Source organism: Squalius cephalus (genome assembly GCF_949319135.1).
Source record: "Squalius cephalus genome assembly, chromosome: 22".
Lineage (NCBI taxonomy): Eukaryota > Metazoa > Chordata > Actinopteri > Cypriniformes > Leuciscidae > Squalius > Squalius cephalus.
Genome location: NC_137143.1, coordinates 14,141,898 through 14,165,925, shown reverse-complemented (window position 1 = coordinate 14,165,925; position 24,028 = coordinate 14,141,898). Strand labels below are relative to the sequence as shown.

At 39.5% G+C, this 24,028-nt stretch overlaps 1 long non-coding RNA gene across 1 annotated transcript; it reads left to right on the top strand.

The window, feature by feature from the left end:
- Window positions 1–15,352: 15,352 nt before the first annotated feature.
- LOC307150570 lies at window positions 15,353–17,044 on the top strand. The gene is made up of 3 exons (XR_013819755.1): window positions 15,353–15,418; window positions 16,441–16,475; window positions 16,794–17,044. It is a non-coding gene; the product is annotated as an uncharacterized lncRNA (long non-coding RNA).
- The last annotated feature ends 6,984 nt before the right edge of the window (window positions 17,045–24,028 follow it).

Sequence of the window (24,028 nt, the reverse complement as noted above, 5' to 3'; positions counted from 1 at the left end):
CACAAAAGAAAGATTGCCCCGACAGGTGCTGCCTCTATTTGAGGAACATTTTGCATCAAAATAATATTTTTTTTCACCGCACTCACCACGTGAATAGACACGCACAAAAGTTAGGAAATGTCAAAGCTTCATACAGTTAGTAGGCCTACAGCCCTGTTTGTAAATAAGTTCAATAATCAATACAAAATCTAAAAATAAATGGATCTACAATGATAGGTAATGATAAACAGGACACACAATTTTAATTCAAATGAATGTGAAAATGTACACACACAAACAGGCTAAGAAAAAAACATGAACATTAGCTAAACAAGAAAACGAACTGCTTCAGAACGATTAGTTTCAGTGAACAAAAAATATTAACGAACAAAATCAGGTTAACTGCCCATTTGAACGGCGCAAACATACCGCATAATTGACGCTTACGCACATTCCACACAGGTAAACACCGCCTTTCGCGTGCAGCTCCCACACACGTTGTGACATTTGATACATCTCCTTGGTTTTATTTTGTTTGCAGTTCCTCCAGTTGTATGGCTTTTGCTTCCATGTGGTCGGAGTGAAGTTCGCTCGCCAGTCGTATGATGAAGTCCCTCTGCGAAACTTGCAATGTAGCGGACTTATGATATCTATAACGCGTGCGGTCAAAATGACCGTTATGGTAGTTCTAGGTACAAATAGTCAGAACTGTTGTGTGTTTTATGATTTTAATAAAATAACAGTGTCAGAATAAAATATCCACATATTTAGGAAAAGTCAGAGTCCTACAGCCACATTTATTTTATTTTAACAAAGTTATTACATTGTAAAATTTAAAAACGGTCAAAATGACCGCCTTGGGAGTTCTAGTGTTAAAAAGTTGAAATTATGACTATGCGTCATAATTATGAGATGAAAAGTTGAAATGATGACGAACTAAATTGAAATTATGATAGGTAAAGTAAATGTTCCATAGTGAAATTTTCTGAATTCAATATAATTGTATTTGTGAAAATGATTCAGTACCGAAACAGCATTTATGAGTTTTTACATATCTTCTGCTTGTTTCTGCAGTTCGTGTAGGCCTCTAAGACTATGAATTACTAAAAATGATTATTGATGATTATTCGACTATTGAGTAGCAGCCTGGACAGCCTGGATGAAAACCAGGAATCCTAACCGCTAGACCATATGGGAGGCATTGATACTGCCCCCGGCACATTTGAAAGGCTGCACTGCAGGGTACAATATAATGCAGGATCATAGTTATGCCGAGCCACAGGAGAAGCAATCCTCGTCCCCAAAAAGCTCAAATTTAATTTATCGGTATGTAAATAAATATCGGGATAGCTTTTCCCAGGTGGAAAGAGCTAATGAAGGAGAAAGACTTTGAAAGGGAAGTTGCCTGCTTTCTTCTCGACGGGTAAGTCAAAGGTACGGTCTAAATTACAAGCTTGGTTGTGTAAATCATTATATAGAACGGTAGAACATGTAACAAGTACATCATAGCGGTAGAACATGTACAATTAAACTCGATGAAGTGCTATCGGAAGACACGTTGTCATAGATTCTTGACGCATAACGGCTACCGCAGTTGCAACGCGCATTTGAAAAAAACGAGTAGATGGGAGAAATCTTTTTAACAAAAAAGCCTCTAAATCAAGGAGGTCAAAGGGCATGCTTCCTGCTATAGCTGCCCCCAAAGTCTGTTCATACGGCCACCATCAACAAATGCTAACATTTGAAACTTCTACATATATTTTGAGTAGATGGCAGGTGGTATATTCTCAGTAAAGGGTTTCACCCTAGTTCGGGAGATACGAGTAAAAATGATCTTATACGATCTTATACTTATACTTTGAATTAAGACGATGTGTGATTTTTACTTATCACACATTGCATCTCTCAAATTGTGTGGTGATTTTCCAAATGATACAACTTTGTCTAAATAAGAGCAATGTAAAGTCCTAGGATTTCTTAAAAAACATTGTGACAAACTTTGACAACATGTTTCATGTTGTATGTTGTATGTAACAATCTAAAGTTTTTGGACAGACGCTGCTTAGTAACAATAATACATAAATCTTCTAAGAAGATATGATTTTAATAAAACTTTTAAAGATTTGATTTAAACTTTTAAGGTTATGCTTTTAAATGAAATTAGTGTAAACTCTGGATGTACTCTGGAAAGGCGTTAGCAGACTAGATTTACTGCGACATTGTCCGCCGAGACTCATCTGGTCTGTCGCCCTATATCCTGAAGCTTCAGTTCACACTGTAGTTTATCACTGGAGGATTTTTGTTTTGTTTTGTTCTGTTTATGACAACTTAAACTATTTGCTTTTTTGGATCGTTTTTATCATTGCATAAAGAACTACTTCGCCTCTCTGGAAAAGTAAGGTGTTTTTATTTAGCTAAAACTTTGTTTACATTTTATTAAATTATTTATTTAATTTTTTTTAAAATGTAGTTTTCTGTGATGGTCGTGTTTAGGTGTACGGGATAGCTATGGAAAGCCCCCCCCCCCATAAAAATTGAAACCCAGCATGGACAAAAAATGCTGGTTGAATCTTTTTCATATAAATGAGATTTAAGACGACATTCAGCCACCTAAAGTTTTGAACAGACATTGTTTAATAACAATTATGCTTTAGGTCACCGTTAAACAAAATAATTTATATCATACACAAATCTTCTAAAAGATAAATAGAAGATGAGTATGTATTCAAACTTTAAAGATTTAATTTAAACAATATTTAAACTTTTAAGATTATGATTTGAAATAAATTTAGTGTGTACAAAACTTTGGCTCTGTAAAGGCGTTAGCAGACTAACATGACATACGCTCTGACACGATGCACAGAGACACGCACGCGCACCATTCTGAGTGCTCTGGTGAGCTCATTCAGGAAAGGAGTGTTTTTGTTTTACCACTTTTAATAATTTAACAACTCTATTACAACTTTTAATAATGTATTAAATTTAAAACATTTTTAACAAGATATCATTTAAACTTTGAAATAATTTCACCCCCTGATATCTTACAAACATATAAGATGATTTTTATTTTTATTCTTTTTAGTAAGATATATTGTATAAGCATTTCATTTATGCTTTTAAAGGATAGAATGTTTTTCAACCTTAGTTTAATTTATACACTTTTAAAGAGCAGAATGTTTTATGTAATTTTTATCTAAAACTAAAACAATTGGTTTTAGTAAGCTTTTTATTTTATATTATTTTAAAGAACAGAATGTTTTTCAACCTTAGTTAAATTGCTTTAGATTATATAATTTATATTATACACTTTTAAAAAGAACTTTAGCATGATAATTATTATATAATTTATATTATATAAATTATATAAAGGATAGGATGTTTTACATATGAATGTGAAATAACAATGTTTTTTCAACCTTTAATTGTTTTAGATTATATAAATTATAGAATGTTTTATATATAAATGTGAAATAACTGAATGTCACATATATGAAATAACTGACCCCATTTATATACGTTGCTCAGGAATGTAAAGGGAGGGGGCGCAGGCCTATGACACAAGCCATATAACCACACACGCACACACATAACCACACACAAACCCATATAACTGGGACAAAGTTCAAACAACCGGCAAAAAACATCTGTTCTATTTAAATAGGTCTAAAACTATCAGTCCCAGCTAGGTCATAGGGCAAAACTAACTGTCATACAACATGATCGATAGGCTAGCAGGGTCAATAGGTTAATCCCATGACCTCATTCCGGAAGTTCAACCCATCAATCATAAAGGTCACCGGAAGTTCAACCTGTCAAAAGGTCAAAGGTCAAAGTCGTAAATCATTTTGACACATGTCCCCTCATAAGTACTACTCTACTTAAATGTATTAATTGAACTAAGGCCTAATCCTGGCTTAATCTAAGCCCTGTCTGTGGAACCGGACCTATACTTTTTCTTAATTGAGTAAACAAAATTAACTTTTTACCCACATTTTTATGCTGATAAAATATTTTTTTAAATATCTTTTTTATTTAACTGTACCTTTTTATAGCATAGTGCTCAGATCATCAATTTCATTCAGATAGTTAGAAATGTCATGAAACTTGATTTATATTTTTATACATTCATATTTTAATTTAAATGAACTGCTAAATCTTTTAATCATTAAGGTAATGCATTATTGATGAAAGATATTATAAAGTGGTACCCAATTCTCTTTTCTTCTTTAATTTGTGTATTTATTAGTGCTGCTCTGCTTCATTCTCTCTGAGGTTTTCAATTGGAAACAGTTAGCTGATAACAAATTCCTTCGTCATTCACCTATACAATCAATGTTCAGCAGCTAGAGGAATTAATCATTGTTCATGAAACCAAGGAAAGCTCTTAATTAGACAACCTACTGCAGGTTTGACCCAAACAAATCCATAGTGGTTTTATATAATCAACATGAAGACATCTGTTTGCTAATGCACGACTATGATTCTTTTGAACTGAACTGATTTATGTTTACATAGTCCCTCTCTTACTGACGTCACATCCAGCAGTCTAAATAATCATTTCCTCTCTGCAAATATATTCAATAATGACTGGCCCCATTTAAACCTTTTTACACATTCTCTGATCTATTTTATTGTATAGAGCACCAAATAAAATACTCTTAAAAAATATATTACAATACTGTATGTGTAATGTTTCACAATCACTGTAAGAACTTACTTCTACTTGAAATTTTGTTACATTCTCTGATTGTTTTGAGTGTGAGATATATATATATATATATATATATATATATATATATATATATATATATATATATACAGGTGCTGGTCATATAATTAGAATATCATCAAAAAGTTGATTTATTTCAGTAATTCCGTTAAAAAAGTGAAACTTGTATATTATATAGACTCATTACATGCAAAGTGAGATATCTCAAGCCTTTATTTGTTATAATTTTGATGATTATGGCTTACAGCTTGTGAAAACCACAAAATCAAAATCTCAGAAAATTTGAATATTACATGAAATCACACAGTAATTACACAGTAATCCCATGGTCATTGAACCAGGTTTTGGTTCTTTTGGCAGTGTGGGCAGGTGCAAATCCTGCTGGAAAATGAAGGAAGCATGAAGTGCTCTGAAAATGTCCTGGTAGACGGCTGCGTTGGCTCTGGATTTAATAAAGCACAGTGGACCAAAGTCCTCTTTTCTGATGAGAGCAAATTTTGCATCTCATTTGGAAACCAAGGTCCCAGAGTCTGGAGGAAGAATGGAGAGGCACACAATCCAAGATGCTTGAAGTCCAGTGTGAAGTTTCCACAGTCTGTGTTGGTTTGGGGAGCCATGTCATCGGCTGGTGTTGGTCCACTGTGCTGTCCACTCAACGCAGCCGTCTACCAGGACATTTCCAGAGCACTTCATGCTTCCTTCAGCAGACAAGCTTTATGGAGATGCTTCCTTCATTTTCCAGCAGGATTTGCACCTGCCCAGACTGCCAAAATAACCAAAACCTGGTTCAATGACCATGGGATTACTGTGTAATTACTGTGTGATTTCATGTAATATTCTAATTTTCTGAGATTTTGATTTTGTGGTTTTCACAAGCTGTTAGCTATAATCATCAAAATTATAACAAATAAAGGCTTGAGATATCTCACTTTGCATGTAATGAGTCTATATAATATACAAGTTTCACTTTTTTAATGGAATTACTGAAATAAATCAACTTTTTGATGATATTCTAATTATATGACCAGCACCTGTATATATATATATATATATATATATATATATATATAGAGAGAGAGAGAGAGAGAGAGAGAGAGAGAGAGAGAGATGGATATAGATATACACATAGCAGCAAATTAATGCATTATGTCACTGGGCCATTGTAAAAGCATGTTTAGATGAGATATTTCAGCAAATCTGGTGTAAAAAAAAAAAAAAAAAAAAAAAATCCATCATAACAATCGAGCCCAAGTTAAAGTTCTACTAACTGTCACCACAGTAATTTACAAAAACCTGAAGATATAAGTGGGCCGGGAAATAAGCTGATTTCCAGTCTAATGGACGGTCTCGGAGGCACCACAACTCCAAGCATGGAGGTTTCTTGTTGGCTTACTGGTTAATGAGCTCAGTTTAGAGATTCACGAAAAACATTATGAGCTTCCACAGGGAAATACCCCACAACCCGATATCAGTTTCAGGATTTGATAAGATAGCTCTTTTTACGTGACACATAATGTTTATATGTAATACAAAAATACCTCAGAAATGAACTGAAATGCGAACAAACTGAAAACCACACATGCAAAAAACATGCAAATAAAACATCCTTTGTACACCCATGAATGCTCTGTAAACACAAAGCGCTGAAGATCATGACCCTTAAATCAAAAAGCACAGAATGGGGTGAAAAACATGAAATGTCCTCCAGAGATGTTGTAATTGCCTGTTCCTCTTTTGCAATAATCCAATTACCTTTTCTATCTGATTATATTTGGAAAGTATTATGTTATGTTTTTTGAAAAGGGCAAACTGGCCATGCTATCAAAGTCACAGGACATGTAATTAAAAGTTACAGTGACAACATACCACTGGGTCACTATTGTAGGCTGCGGGTGGCTCGGACAGGAGAGGAGGAAGATTTTGTGTCCCTGAAAGCTAAACCACAGGCCCCATCCACACATTTTAAGAGCTGTAATTAACCAAGGTCACCTCTGCAACAATGGAAGTTTATCAGCCTCCGCTAATACAAAGGTCGAAAACCAATTTTGTGATAATTAAGCTTTCTTTCCCAAAACTGCTGGTCTACTAGTGTGAGTAAAGCAAATAATCTGCATAGTGATCTTTCGTTTCTTTTGTAGCGACCTTCCCAGTACCCAAACACTGTGGGATGGTGGATGGGTTATGGAGACGCTCTTTTTTTAATTATTATAATTATTTAATACACATCTATGGTATTTTACAGGAAAGGACACAGCATACTGAGATCCAACAAGACGACAATCTAACAAATAGTCCAACTTTACATTAGGTGTATTTTAAGTATGCACTATGTATAAAACTGAAAACACAAAAAAAGTGCAATTGCTGTCTTAACCAATAGGTTATGATACATAATGAAGATATTTAATATAATAAATAATCAATTATAACGATTATGAAGTTAAATAATGTAATCTTCCCTCACTCCAGGGCTGCAGGCGGAGCTATGGGCTCATCATATGGAGGAGGAATTGGCTCCCAGCAGGTCCACGGTGTAGCCAAGCCACTGAGAGGAGGCTGAGGTGGTAATGAGGGGCTGATGGGAGACAGTGACAACTGGGTGGCAGGATTGGTTGAGGACTGAAGAACAGACTGCAGGGACAAACAGATTCTCAGGATAAATACCAAGTCATTAGAAGTGGTTTGGAGAGGTGGTGGGAGAGGGAGGCTGGGCGGAGCCATTATAGATGGAACAAAAATCAAGCATTGTGTTAGTTCAGGCAGGCCACGTCAGCCAAGCTCGCATCAGCTGATATCCAGCTGTTCCTGACGTGTACCAATCCAGTGTCGACATCTATCACAGCGGCACATATAAACTCCCATTCCTTCATAATTTCCTTCATAACATCACTGCTCGCATTCAAACTCCTTCCTCCAACCCCAACCCCAACCCCAACCCCAACTCCAACAACCGAACCGAACAGTTTCGCTAGTGAGGCGTGGCTTAAGCCAGCTCTTGCTATTAATACAGTGTGTTCTGTAGCACTTATTAGAAAGAAGCATTCAAGCAACAGGAGAAGACAGTAACTTCATGAGGTAAACAGTTTTGCTAGTGAGGCGTGTCCAGCTGTATTCAATAACGACATTTCAGGTGAGTATAAAGCAAGAAGTATACCACGGCAGCGGATGCGGCAGCCCTCGTGTGAAGCCGAGCAAGGACACCGACAAGGCACTAGAGTATTATTTTCTTGTTGTTTCCTTTCTCTTCTACACAACTTTTCTTCTCATCTTTCTGTTTGTGACCTCTCTTTCACTATGTGTTTTCAAATCCCTACTATTACTAACACACATAAATTAAATGTCATACGTAGGAGGCAGCACAATCATAGCAACCTGCGTACCTTTCCGGTGTCTTCTAGTACCTTATTCTCTTTAATAATATAAGCCCGGATCTGACGCAGACAGCCGAGAACTCCGAACCGAAGCAGCCAGCTGACAGCAACCCAAACAAATTCAGAGGGCATCAGTGGGAATGGGACATTAAATGAATTCATGAGTCCAAATGAGTCCAATTGTACTGCCGATATGTATTATATATGTAATGAAATGGATTCCAATTTATTATTGCACACCATTGTAGTTATTATAACAATTGTTGAAAAATCTAATCTTGTAAGTAAACCACCATGTATTATTCTGTCTTCTCAATGGCATTTAATCTTTTCAGTAAACATCTTCCAAATTGTGTAGTGCTACTCAATATGCAACAACTTGATGACAATTGGTGCTCTCACAAGATATGAACCTATTCTGATGAGTAATGTGAATATAATGAATATAATATGTCTTGAAACTGAAACTGAAACCCAGCTATTGCCAGTCTGCTGTAGACAAAGCTGATTTCATTACATCTATTTCTAGTCATTCAGGTCTCAGCCTATTGGCCCTGACTGAGACCTGGATCAGACCAGAGGACACTGCCACACCTGCTGCCCTCTCTACTAACTTCACTTTCTCACACATCCCTCGCCTGGCCGGTAGGGGTGGAGTTACTGGTCTTCTCATCTCAAACGATTCACTGTAAAAAATTTCTAACCCTCCCAAATCAAAAATTTCAAGTGACCGATAACATCTAAATTTTTCAATTGGCCCAAGTGAAATTCTGTAAATTATAAAATTAAATTTACAGATTTTCACTTGGGCCAATTGAAAAATTTTGATGTTATCGGTCACTTGAAATTTTTGATTTGGGAGGGTTAGAAATTTTTTACAGTGTTGGAAATTTTATCCTTTACCACCTCGGTGTTACAACAGCTCATTTGAATCGCATTCAATTACCATCACTAGGCCTATTAAAATGCATTTTGTAGTTGTTTATCGTCCACCAGGTCAACTTGGCAGTTTCTTGGAGGAGCTTGATGTGCTACTCTCATCCTTCCCTGAGGATGGTACTCCTGTCGTAGTTCTTGGAGACTTCAACATCCACCTAGGAAAGCCACAGGCAGGTGATTTCCACACTCTGCTTGCCTTATTCGACCTCAAACGAGTCTCTAATGCAGCTACTCACAAATCAGGTAACCAATTGGACCTTATTTACACGCACTACTGCTCCACTGACCATACACTGGTCACTCCGCTGCACACCTCAGATCATTTCCTCCTCACTCTCAACCTCAAACTGCCTCAGAACACAAACTCCTTCACAGGTCACCTTTCGGCTAACCCTACGTTCACTCTCACCCTCTCGCCTATCCTCTTTGGTCTCATCCACACTTCCTCCAACTGATCAGCTCTCAACACTAGATACTAACAGTGCAACTGACACTCTTTTCTCCACTTTAACATCCTGCTTTGACAACTTCTGCCGCCTTTCCTCTAGGCCAGCCAGCGCCACCCCCTCTGCCCCCTGGTTATCTGATGTGCTCCACGAACATCGTTCTAAACTCAGTCAAGTCAAGTCAGTCAAGTCAAGTCAAGTCAAGTCATCTTCATTTATATAGCGCTTTTAACAATGTAGATTGTTTCAAAGCAGCTTTACAGAGATAAACGTATAATTTAAGGTAACAGAGATTGTTTTGGCTTTATAGTGGTTCTTTAATGAAGTTATTTTCCAGCTAAAGTTAGTTTTGATTGATTCACTTCCGTCGCAACGATCATTTGTTATTAAATTAGGGGCCACTAAGACGACACCATTCTCTCTACACAGACTTTAAATGTGAACCTGTGATAAACGCTGATGGCGTTCACATGCGCATTGAGAATTGGTTCTATAGTTATGTGCGTTTGAATATATGTGTGCAGGTTTGTAATTCCCTACAAACCAAGCCTAAACAAAGTACTGGTCTTTTCTTATAAATTTGATACAGAATTTTATTTTATTTTGTCACTTCGGGGTAGGTACGTGAAACAAATTTTCCCGACAACGCTTTATCTGTAGAGTGGGAAAGGGATCCTCCATAGTGAGAGACTAGTTGGCACTTCAGCACTGCGTTGTCATCAGGTCCAGGAGAAGGCCCTTCGTCAGATCTGGATACGGCCTGGATCCGGCAGGCTGCAGGACATCCTTGGGATAAACAAAGACACTAAAATTAGCGTAGATGCCATTCTTCTTATGATGTAACGAGTACATCAGGATTTATGGGAAGTGTTCCCGGTTCCGGCTGACCTAATCTATGCAGCCTAACATTGAATTATAGAAGTCTATAATGTATTATGTGAATGCTAGGTCAAAAAGATGTGTCTTTAATCTAGCTTTGAACTGACATAGTGTGTCTGCTTCCCGGACAATGTTAGGAAGACTGTTCCAAAGTTTTGGTGCTAAATAGGAAAAGGATCTACCGCCAGCAGTCGATTTTGATATTCTACACTGCATGAAAAGAGGTGTATCCGGACCAGTATACTCCTGTATACACTGCTGAAATTCGGAAGAATCCAGGAGTATACTGGCCGGATAGCTCAAATTTCATGGGTCTGTATATATCCGTATACATCCGAAATGATACCAAATCGGATGTATGTTGTGGACGTATACTTCCGTGCTACAGCCATTTGTTGCCATGGCAAGTAATCCCTCAAAGGTTTTTTCAAGAGAACATTTTCACACCTTTGTGCACCTTTTGGCCTTCCCCCCTATTGGTCCTTTTCTTTTAAAACCACTCCCATTACCCAGACCACTATTGGAGGACAGGACACATTGAAAACCCAGGAAAGTGTTTTGATTGGTTACTTTTAGAACATAGCCCACCCTAGGCCTTATCACACAGTGATTTGATTGGTTATAGGCCAGCTATGCAGATATTGCTCAGTATACACTAAACCCCCCCTTCCCCCAATTTTAATACATTCAAATATAATTTTAAACACACACACAAAGAACAATGAGAAAGTCTGACATTTTTATTAAGGTAAATAAAACATTCCAAAGAGCATTATAAACAAGCATTAAAAATGAATGGGGGAACAAAAATATTTGAGGGGATGAAAATGTAAAGGAACAAAAACAAATATAACATGAACATTCCAAAGAACATTATAAACATACATTAAAATGAATGGGGAAAAAGAAATGTGAACAAAGGTGTAAAGGAAAAAAATACAAAACGTGGAGATAGGCAACATGCACATCAAAAAGGAACAAATATACAAAGTATACAATATAAAACGAGATCAATAAATAAGAAATATAGAAATTAAAGTGTATATAAAATATATGTAAATATTCATTTTTTCAAACTGCCATGATGCACTGGTGGTGTGACATGTAGCGTGGGTCAGCCTCTAGTCTGGTTTGTAGTACCTGGCAGAGAGCAGATAACTCTGTGGTTCTGTTTGGTGGAGACCTCACCATCCACACTGGCCTTCCATCAACAATAGCATCTTCATCAGACATCAGTTCTATTGTTGCAGTCTTCCACAGTTCCCTTTCTGTGTTGGTTTGTACAACACTGGACCTGGTCTCCAGCAACTGCAAAACATGACAGTAATTTAACCACTAAAACACAGAGAGGAGGACAGTTACATTCTGAAGAAAAAAACAGAAAAAAAAACTGCTTAACCAGTTTCTTAACTTACCCGTCTCTTTCTTTGACAGTTCTTTGCAGTGTTCTTCATAGTGTTTCTTTTCTGGGCCTTTTCAGGCTGAGCCAAAGAATACTTCCTCCGCAAAGTCTCAAAATACGTCTTGCAACCTGTTGAATAAATCATAAATAAATGTAATGCCAATAAAACTAAGTAAAACAGAGGACATTTTTACATTTTACGACCTTTTACACATTCAGGGTCAACGTCTGTAAAAGTTGTCCTTAATTCTTCGAAGAGATAAGTGGTCACAGCCAGGTTATGTGATGAATTTATTCTGGGGGAAAAAGTTGCAGGCATCATTAATGAAATTCAGTTTTGGTATTTCAAATCCATATAGTAGTAGATTAAACTAACATTTACAGTATACAATACGCAGTCTTACCCGGTTTGTGGATCGTATTTGTGTGGGTTGTTCTCTGAATTATGGAGGCACCTTACAGATTCCTGTAAAGTTTGAAATTAAAAAGCGTTTAAATGGATTCACAATCTGCAAGAACCACAAAACTTTTGCACAGTAAACATAAGAGACAAAACATATCAGTTCATAAATCTTTAGGATGTCACGCAGCGCCTCTGATATCTTTCCAGTTCGTGCCGCCCTCTGCCTATACAAGGCCATCAGTGCAGGTGTATGTTGGTTAAGCACAGCATAGAACTGGTTCCGTATGTTGACGTTTGTGATGCGTTGGAACTCAGCACAAAGCTACAAAAACAAAAACAAACAAAAATAATTATATAAAAAGACTAATACTCGATTTGCAACAGAAAACACATTTGTGATGCAACATGTTCAGTTAAAATACATTGTTGAGCAACATGGTCACATGCAAAGTGATAGTTCTTACACACAGTGAATAGTGGCATTTGCTGTTCCATTTGAATGTGATACATATTAAAAATTTGGCAGTGAAATATGTGTGAAGAGTGGCAGAAAAGAGAAGTGAGTCTGTTTTACCTGTGATTCAATCCGAAGAGCCGGCCATTTCCCCAAGAAGTCCTTCACCTGCACAGATAAAACAATCAATATGAAACCAGTCAAATTATGCAATCAACCTCTTTACAAATTAATGATACAAAATTTTAACTGAATGTAACTTACCAATAAAGTTGCTCTCTGGTGACAATGTAGGTCTGCACATGCACACAAAAACAGACAGCAAGATATTTAATTTTTAAGAGACGTTTGATTGATGCTAATGAATTAGGCTCCAAATAAAATAAATGGTGAAAAATAGTTACAGCCTAAATTAACATTTGAGTCACCTTGATTTTGGGGGATGCTCACTGCACTCCTTCCACTTAAACCTATAATAAAAAAAGACGTTTGTAAAGGTTTAATAAAAACTTGCATAGTTCATTCGGTAACTATTATGTCCATAACCTTAACTTTGTTTGAGTAAAAGTTAACATAACTGCTAACGTTAGCCACTAGCTCATTTGGGTGCATGTAGATAACATCACATTGAACTTGCCAGAGCAGGGGGCTTAACACAAACAGCAGCAACACACTCAAAAACAGAAGGACTATCGCTTGCTGAAAAGAGTTATTGACTAACGTTAACATTATTGCCCCGCCACGACATTAACAGTAACGTTACACAGGATATTCTGTAACTAGCAGGCGGACTGACGGCAATCGCGCCCGCGGCACCGCGCTTGCAACTTAAAAATAGCCTCGTCTAACAGTCAAATATCACGTGTAATATGATATTCTTACAATATTACAACAAGCAAAGTAGTTTTGAAGTGTTTTGGTTTACTTACAAGTTGTTTCATTCTTGATACCACGTCGCACGAGAGGGTAGCCATCTTGGATAGATTTTTCAGGTAACGTCAGCTGCACATCATGACGTCATATCACGTGATCGACAGTACGCTTTAAAATAGTAAGTAAACCAGCGGTGTTCACTCAGAAATGCTGAGGCACACAAACATAAAAATACATATTTGTTCATAGACATTCATAGTTTAAAGTTGGATTAACTCAGCAAGAGATTTTAACTGTAGTGACCTCGGTCTTCAATTCAGTGGAGTAGAAAAGCTCAGGTTCCTTCTACATTTTTAATAAATATCAAGTCACCTTTATTTATACAGCACTTTTTACAATGCTTTTTGAAAATTGTTTCAAAGTAGCTTTACAGAGATAACAGGAAAATAATGCAAGAAAGTTTGTTTCCAGAAGAAAATAGCTTCACAGTCCAGCTTAAGTCAGTTCAGTGGTGATTCATTTTGTTGTATAAATAAATAAATACATTTAAATGTGTATATATATAGCTACTTTGGAGAAAACCGTGATATCATCGTCCAGCTCAGTTCAGATCTCATATAATAGTGTCAACGCAGGTAGAATATTGTTGAATATTAAATTAAATGTCCCCAACTAAGCAAGCTAAAAGCCAATTGTGAAAAAGGTGACAAATGTTGTTGTCTGCAATTTGTAAAACTTCACAATAAAATTTGAGATATTCTGAAATGTTTGGTTCATTTTTCTTTATTTGTTCCATTAAATTTAGTGCTGGGAAAAAATTAATCGCGATTAATCGCATCCAAAATAAAAGTTTGTGTTTGCATAATATATGTGCGTGTACTGTGTATAATTATTTTGTATATATAAATACACACATATGCATGTATATATTTAAGATTTTTATTTATTTATATATAAATGATTTATATTTATATATAATATAAATTATGTATAAATGTATATACAGTATATACACTGTAAAAAAAAGTGTAATTTTACAGGTAATTGTCTGTATTTTTTTACAGAATTTTACCGTTTTGTCATTATACAGCAAATATCTGTAAAATAAAAGGCATTTGCTGTAATTTAAAGGTCCATTGTTAAATTTACAGGTAATTGCTTGTATTTTGGTTTTACAGCAATTTTACGTTTTTTAAAAGGAACTTGTCTGTATTTTTACAGAGTTATGTGTAATTTTACAGAAATTATTAAGTAATATTTTACAGATTTTTTCTGTGAAATTAGAAAACAAAGAAAAGAAGGTATAACTGCGGAAATCAGCATCTATTCAATATGTTTTCCTTTCAGATTATTAAGCATGTGGGGCCTAAAGTGAGTTTTTTTTAAGGTTAAATAAAAGTATTTGTACCATAGACTGTGATTTGTACATACAGTACCCTACATAGACTACAGTAGGCCTGAATTATTTTTTATTTCACATTTTATTTTATAGGCCTACTCATTTTGATCATTATCTCATTGTCTTATTCTCCCATAATTTCATGCATATTTTATGAATATTTTTCCAAATCACCGTTGCTTCACATTCAGGGCTTTGTGTGTTTGTTTGTGTGTGTGTGTGTGTGTGTGTGTGTTTGAGTGCGCGCGCGCGATGATGACGCAGGTTCAAATTCATTTCCGCTGTTTACTCCCGCCCACAACGGTTAACGTTAGCTGTAGCTGATCAGTCGAGTTTGGGCAAGCGGGAGATTTGAATTCAGTCTACTCTCGTGAAGTGGATTGTGAGATCAACAGTGGTTCAAAGCAATCGTATTCGTCAAGAGGCGAGCATGAGCAGGAGTTCTGTTTTTAGTCCGTCCGTTTGGATTCTTCGGAAATAAACGCCCTTTTCAGTGAGCCTTGTTCGTCACAGCGGACATCATGCCAACCGATCACCGGCTGAGGTAAGAGTCTCATTATACTAAGTTACATGTGAACGATATTTTATATTACATTTGTGTTAAGTTTACAGTTTTCAAGCTAACGTTAGCATTCTTAAATGATGTTCAGTTAACTGGCGAGAGCTGGAGGGCAAAACACTAAAAATGTAGCATGCGTCTTTACATTTTCCATCTGTTGAACCCACACCTCAAAAGACCTAAAACGAGCTTTCGTAGACTTGTTATACATATCATAGTCCGTTTAATTGCATATAAAATCTTCGTTAATACGCGATAGTATCTGTCAGTAAATCACTCTTAAATGGCGGGACATTTTGAAACACTGTCTGGAAGCTGAAAACTCTTCTCTTAAAAATATCCTTGGTTTTAATTATAGTAAAATTATAGTAACCACGTTTTTGGCGGATTTTTATTACTATTTTAAATAACCACAGTTATACTACAAATAGGCCTACCATGTTTGTTTGTTTTTTTGTTTCTTTGTGGTTAAACCATAGTTAATTTTCGTAATGGTTGACGTGGCTATCAAGACTGTTAAGAAAACGAATTCAGTAAATACTGTAACTTACTTGATACAGGAAAGCACATGAGACTAGAATATGAACAACACAACATGATAAATTGCATATTCTGTCTGCATCTGCTTGCCAACACGTAACGTTAGCTATAGAATGCATACATGTGCATATATTAGGCTTATAAAATAAAAGTTGATAGAATGTTTGTGTTCTGATGAAGAAATGAACTTATCTACATTTGGGATGAACTGGGTTCATCATAGTAGCCTTTTTCATAGGATACTTTTGATCATTGGTTATGAAAATTGCATTGATCCAGATGAACAGACAGTTACACCCCTAACGTTAGGTGTCTCAGCTCAAAACTTCACTGTTAGCCTTTCCTGCTCAGCTTCCAGATCATAGTCAGTTGAGGTTTTGCATTGTCCCAGTGGAACATATTCTGACATGTGTAAATGTAATACTGAGTTGTTAATTTTTTTTTTTTTTTTTTTTTTGTGATGTCAGGTCAAGTGGAAAGCAGAATGATCATGGCAAACAAGGTATGGGAAGAAGTAATTTAAAATATTGTTATGGCTGAGTCATCTGATTCCATATGATTGCACTAAAAGTGGCAGAACATTTAATTTGTTTTATACTGTATTTTCCCATATGAATATTCATTTGATCCTTGTGAGGCCACTGGAGCTGTACAATGTTTGGTTTTACTACAGTAAAACCACGATTGTGTTAGATTCCACCCATCTATTTATTTATTATTATTTATTTTTTATTTTTTTTGTAGTGTAACTAGGCTCTGTCATTTAGAAACATGACTTTTCCTATCACTTAATGACACATATCTCTACCTTTAATTCCAGCCAGAGGATCTGACGGTTGCTACAGCATCTCAGCCTACCTGATGGAAAATTCTTGCTGGATGAATGACCTTCACCTTCAACTCAACCTTGCCAAGACAGAACTGCTTATGGTTTCAGCCAAACCATCCTTGCTGTGTGATCCTGCTGATTTGCCTTATACAACACCAGAAAGATCCGGCCCTTCCTATCGGAGCCACACAACTCCTTGTCTAAGCTCTTGTTCTATCCAGACTGGACTATTGTAATGCTCTCCTGGCGGCTCTTCCAGCATCAGTCAAACCTCTGCAACTGATCCAGATGCTTCAGCAAGACCTAAACTCACTGCTTCAGATCTATGTGTCTCCAGAAGCTTGTGTTCTGCAAGTGAACGGCGCCTTGTGGTGCCATCACTCCAAAGAGACAAAATCACTTTCACTGACCTTTCCCTGGACTGTTCCCTGCTGGTGGGATGACCTGACCAACTCAACACATTTTCAAGAAAATGCTAAAGATCCATCTTTTCATAAACACTTGACCCAATAATACTAAATCTTTGTTTTAATAATAAATAAATAAACTTGTGTACTGTGCTACACTAACTGGGACTTGTCACTGCACTTGTTGCTTCTATTGTTCTCTTAATATAAATATAAAGTCTTTTAATGTGGATATTTTTACATGTTCTAAATGATATACTAAGCCTGTATTTCCTATCATTCACGTATATGGATGTGCAGTGTTTGTTTAATGAGTAATACTGTAAATGTGCAGGTATTCCGTACTTGTACGTTTAGTTAATTTAACAGAAATTGACTGTACATTTGCTATTATTAAGTACTTAATTAGAGATTGGTCAAAGTTGTGAAACTGGATCTGCAAAAAAATAAAAACTGTAAATATACAAACTTTGTATTTGAATTTATGGACTTATTACATTTTTATACATAACTTCATAGTTATTTTACACAGAAAAACTATATATTAAAAGATAATTACTGTAGATAGACAGAGCATTATTATAAAATAACTTTATAAAACCCTAAATTTACAGTTTAACCTTAAAGTTAAATGTTCTTTTTATGTAATTTGACATAATTTATCTGTTTTTCCACGGTTTAATAAGCCATTATTAACAGTAATGTACTGTAATTTAATTAATTTTGACCGTAAGGTCAATTCTGTATTTTTACAGTTTTTGCCTGTAATTTTGTGAAATGGTAATTTGCTGTAATTTAACAGAACCCGTCTGGAAACTTTGCTGCCAGAGATTTACCGTTTTTTTACGGGATTTTTTTTTACAGTGTACATGCAAATATTTCTTAAATAAATACATGCATATGTGTGTATTGATACATACAAAATAATTATACACAGTACACACACATATATTATGCAAACACAAACTTTTATTTTGGATGCGATTAATTTTTTCCCAGCACTAATTAAATTCCTTTGTTTATTTCATTAAATATTCAGATGTTTTTGTGAACGTATATGTTCAGACTGGGTGTTTATTTTGTCCTGTTTTTATAAAAAATATTTGATTAAGAGACTTTTTTTCATGCAGTGGTTTTAAGGCCCTGACACAGGCGACGTGAGTCAACCCTAGAGTCGGCTTTAGTCATTGCTAGTTCTTTGACGTCGGTTTTGTGTTTCAGGGCCTTAAGAATTTATTTATTTTTCTGTACAAAAAGCGTGTTTGCTGTAGCCTAACCTAGTAGTCCAGAGATAATTCAATCCTGAAGTCCTCCCTGGCCACCCCTCCCTCTGAGAACAGCCAGCACTGTGTCAGTCATTAACATATGAAAGGTCTTCACACCTAACAGTTGTCAGTCCTCTCACACCCAGCAGTGTTTCAGCTGTATATGTCCGTGAAATTTCACGGATTCCTGTATATGTCCGCATATGTGAGGTTTCCGGGTTTATCTGGAAATATACTGTTCCATGTTACTCTGATCCGCTTTTTCCCACATACATCTGGCAAACATCAAATTACACAGGAGTTTACCATGCCCGTATTTTGCCGGATTTGAGTCTTTTCATGCAGTGCTAGGTATTATTAACTGTCATAATTCAGGGGCGGAAGCAATATGCAAGTAAACTCTTTTATTGATGGTCAGAAGACACAGCAAAAACACACGGGTGGGCTGGTGGCGCAGGGACTTGATGGTCAGCGTGGAGGTGAAGACAGGTGATGGTGAATCCAGTGAAGTGAACATCCAACACGACGAACACCACGAAAACACCGAACAGGACACGATCAGGAACTGGAACAGGAACTGGAAGAGCTGACGACGACAAAACACTGAGGACACCAAAACCAACGATCTGACAGGGAAAGGAGAGTGCGATGAGTTTATATAGCAGAGATGATTAATGGTAGCTGATGAGGGGAATGAGATCAGGTGGAGTGCTGATCAACTAAACGAGCAGCCACGCCCACTCACACACACCCACACACACAAAACAACAAATACACGAGACACGAAGAAACCAGTGAATTCATGAACCGTGACAGTACCCCCTCTCCTAGGAACGCCTCCTGGCGTCCCCAGACTCCCTTACCTGTCGATTGTAATCATCGATAAGAGAGTGATCCAGGATGTCTCTGGCAGGAACCCAACTCCTCTCCTCCGGACCGTAACCCTCCCAGTCCACCAAGTACTGGAATCCGCGTCCCCTCCGCCTTGAGTCCAGAATGCGATTAACCGAATACGTAGGTTCCCCTTCTACGAGACGCGGCGGGGGGGGAACCGGGACGGGCGGATTAAACTGAGAACGAAACACGGGCTTGATTTTGGAAACATGGAAGACGGAATGAATCCTCCTGTACACTGGAGGGAGTTTGAGGCGGACTGCCACCGGGCTAATAATTTTAGTGACAGTGAATGGGCCAATAAATTTGGGAGCTAGCTTATTAGAGACGGAGCGGAGAGGAATGTTCTTAGTAGAAAGCCACACTTTTTGACCAACGACGTATACGGGAGGCTTAGACCGGTGGCGATCGGCTTTAGCCTTGGTGCGCGCTCCCGCTTGGAGTAGAGTCTCGCGGGCTCTAGTCCAAGTGTGGCGACACCTCTGGACAAAGGCGTGAGCGGAGGGGACCGCGACTTCGGATTCCAGACTAGGAAAAATTGGTGGCTGGTAACCTAGACTACACTTAAACGGCGATAGGCCCGTAGATGATACTGGTAACGAATTGTGGGCGTACTCCACCATAGACAGTCGTTGGCTCCATGAGGAAGGATTCTTGGAGACCAAACATCGCAACGTTCTCTCCAAATCCTGGTTGGCTCTCTCAGTTTGGCCATTGCTCTGGGGATGAAACCCTGAGGACAGACTAACAGTCGCACCCAGTAATCTACAAAATTCTTGCCAAAATTTGGACACAAATTGGGGTCCTCTGTCGGAGACCACGTCTGTCGGGAGGCCATGTAGCCGAAAGACGTGGTCAACGACTGTTACCGCTGTCTCCTTGGCTGAGGGTAATTTGGGCAAGGGAATGAAATGGACCGCCTTCGAGAATCGGTCCACCACGGTCAAAACTACCGTGTTACCCTGAGAGGGTGGGAGGGCGGTGATAAAATCTAGAGCGATGTGGGACCAGGGTCTCGAAGGGATCGGCAGCGGTTGAAGGAGCCCATCTGGGGGTCGATTGGAAGTCTTACCAGTGGCACAAACTGAGCAAGCCAAAACAAAACTGTGAACGTCACGAGCCATACGTGGCCACCAAAATCGTTGCTTAACTAAAGACGTAGTACGACTGACTCCTGGATGACAAGCCACATTGGAACAATGACCCCACTGAATGACGTTGGACCGTAATTGCTCTGGCACAAATAACCGGTTCGGTGGACAACCGGGCGGAGGCGTTACCCCTTCTAAGGCCGTTCTGACCTTCGATTCGACCTCCCATGAGAGTGTGGAGACAATTAGGGACTCCGGAAAAATGCACTCGGGAGTAGACGGGCGATCGGAATGGTCAAAAATACGTGACAAAGAATCGGGCTTGATGTTTTTGGAGCCCGGGCGGTACGAGAGAGTAAAGTCAAAACGTCCGAAAAAAAGTGCCCACCGAGCCTGCCTAGAGTTCAATCTTTTAGCGGTTCTAATGTATTCCAGATTCTTATGATCGGTCCATACGATAAAAGGTACCCCCGACCCTTCTAACCAGTGACGCCACTCTTCCAATGCTAACTTGACTGCCAACAACTCTCTGTTACCAATATCATAATTACGTTCGGCAGGGGACAAACGATGAGACAAAAACGCGCACGGATGCATTCTGTCGTCTGTAGGAGAACGTTGGGATAACACTGCACCTACCCCCACCTCTGACGCATCAACCTCCACCATGAACTGACGTGATGGATCAGGGGTAACTAGGATGGGGGCTGAAACAAAGCGGCATTTCAGTTTGGCAAACGCAGCCTCGGCTGCGTCTGACCACCTGAACGTAGTTCTGGGGGAGGTCAAGGCGGTCAGAGGTGAGGCTAGTTGGCTGAAATTGCGAATGAACCGCCGGTAAAAATTGGCGAACCCCAGAAACCTCTGTAGGGCCTTACGGGAATCTGGACTTGGCCAATCCACCACAGCCTTAACCTTCTCAGGATCCATGCGCATCCCCTCAGACGACACAATGTACCCTAAGAAAGGAACAGACTGTGCATGAAAAGCGCATTTCTCCGCCTTGACAAAAAGACCATTCTCTAACAACCTCTGAAGCACTCGTCTGACGTGCTGAACATGTTCCTGGAGAGATGAAGAAAAAATCAATATGTCATCCAGGTAGACATAAATGAACTGATCGACCATGTCTCTCAGCACGTCATTGACGAGTGCCTGGAAGACTGCTGGACTATTGGACAGCCCGAAAGGCATAACCAAATATTCAAAGTGCCCCCTGGGGGTGTTAAACGCAGTCTTCCATTCATCCCCCTTCCTGATGCGGACCAAATGATAAGCGTTACGTAAGTCCAGTTTTGTGAAGACCGACGCTCCCTGCAAACCTCTCGAAGGCTGAAGACATCAACGGCAAAGGATAAGTATTCTTTACCGTGATGTTATTCAGCCCTCGGTAATCAATGCAAGGTCGCAGAGAACCGTCCTTCTTCCCCACAAAAAAGAACCCCGCCCCCGCAGGAGAAGAGGAAGGTCGGATGAATTTGGATGCCAGAGAATCAGAAATATATATCTCCATGGCCTCCCTCTCGGGAATAGATAGAGAGTAAAGCTTGCCTTTAGGCGGAGACGTACCTGGCAGTAGATCTATTGCACAGTCATAGGGACGATGCGGAGGGAGAGAAGCAGCCCGAGACTTACTGAACACTTCCTTCAGGTCCAGATACTCCGTGGGCACGTTTGATAAATCCACTGCCTCCTCCTGAAAAGCAGAAACAATAACAGACGGACAGGCAGACGCAAGACAGGACTCATGACAAAAACTGCTCCACTCCAACACTGATCTCTGCTGCCAGTCAATTTTGGGGTTATGCTTGATTAGCCAGGGGTGACCGAGAACGACAGGTGCCAGGGGGGAGTCCAGGATGTAAAATGAGGTAGTCTCTGTGTGATTGCCGGATACAGTGAGTGTAATGGGTCCAGTGGTGAATGCGATGGTGGGAAGGGCTTGACCATTGAGGGCGTGCACAGCAATGGAATGGGTGAGTGGTAACAGGGGAACGTGAATCTTGTGAGCGAATGTGTAGTCCATGAAGTTACCTTCTGCCCCGGAATCCAAAAGTGCAAGACAGTCGTGAGTGTTGGCTGACCATCTAAGTCTTACCGGAAGGAGAGTTGATGTTGATGAGGTCTTCTCAGCGGAGATCCCACCCGACAGTAGCCTCAGATTTACTGCCGGGCTTGCCCTTTTACCGGGCAGTTGTAAGCGAAGTGACCAGCAGTCCCACAGTACAGGCAAAGGCCCTGGGATCTCCGCCTTTCCTTCTCCTCCCGGGAAAGCCGAGCTCGCCCGACCTGCATGGGCTCGTGATCGTAGACGGGGCTGACCGCGTCCCCGCCGCTGGCTTGCGTGGTCTCCACGGTGGTTGAAGCCCGAACCGGTAACTTCATCCGTTCAACACGAGAGAGACGAGAATCCACGCGAAGCGCCAGGTCGATGAGTCCGTTGAGTGTAGCGGGTAAATCCAACGCGTAGATTTCTCTCAGGACGCGGTCAGCCAGCCCATGCAGGAACATGTCCCACTGCGCTTCCTCGTTCCATTGACACTCAGCCGCCAAGGTCCGGAACTCAATGGCATAATCTGATACGGATCTGCTTCCTTGCTTGAGATCCGCCAGGGTTCGTGCTGCTTCTCTTCCCGCGACCGCGCGGTCAAACACCATCTTCATCTCGGCGGCGAGTGTCTGGAACGAGGCACAACACGGATCTTGATTCTCCCACACCGCCGTCCCCCACAGAGCTGCCCTCCCAGTCAGCAGTGTGAGTACGAATGCCACTTTGCTTTGTTCTGTGGCAAATGTTCTGGGTTGCAGAGAGAAATGCATAGTACAGCGTGTTAGAAAAGCTCTGCAAAAATTCGGCTCACCACTGTAGGGTTCAGGGACCGGTAGACGGGGTTCTGACTGGGAGGCGCTTGATGGTGGAACTGGGGGAGCGGCCGGTGTGGGTGGTGGCGCAGTGGGAGCTCGTAGATGTTGAAGCTGCTGGGTGAGCTCGGACACCTGCGCCACGAGAGCTTGAATGGCCCGACCCGACTCCGTAGATGTCCTCTCTTGAGCCTCTATCCGAGAAATGGTTACTCTGATGAAGTCATCAAGCGAAGAGGATCCACTTGCTGCTCCCATCGTCTGGTCAGATCGTTCTGTCATAATTCAGGGGCGGAAGCAATATGCAAGTAAACTCTTTTATTGATGGTCAGAAGACACAGCAAAAACACACGGGTGGGCTGGTGGCGCAGGGACTTGATGGTCAGCGTGGAGGTGAAGACAGGTGATGGTGAATCCAGTGAAGTGAACATCCAACACGACGAACACCACGAAAACACCGAACAGGACACGATCAGGAACTGGAACAGGAACTGGAAGAGCTGACGACGACAAAACACTGAGGACACCAAAACCAACGATCTGACAGGGAAAGGAGAGTGCGATGAGTTTATATAGCAGAGATGATTAATGGTAGCTGATGAGGGGAATGAGATCAGGTGGAGTGCTGATCAACTAAACGAGCAGCCACGCCCACTCACACACACCCACACACACAAAACAACAAATACACGAGACACGAAGAAACC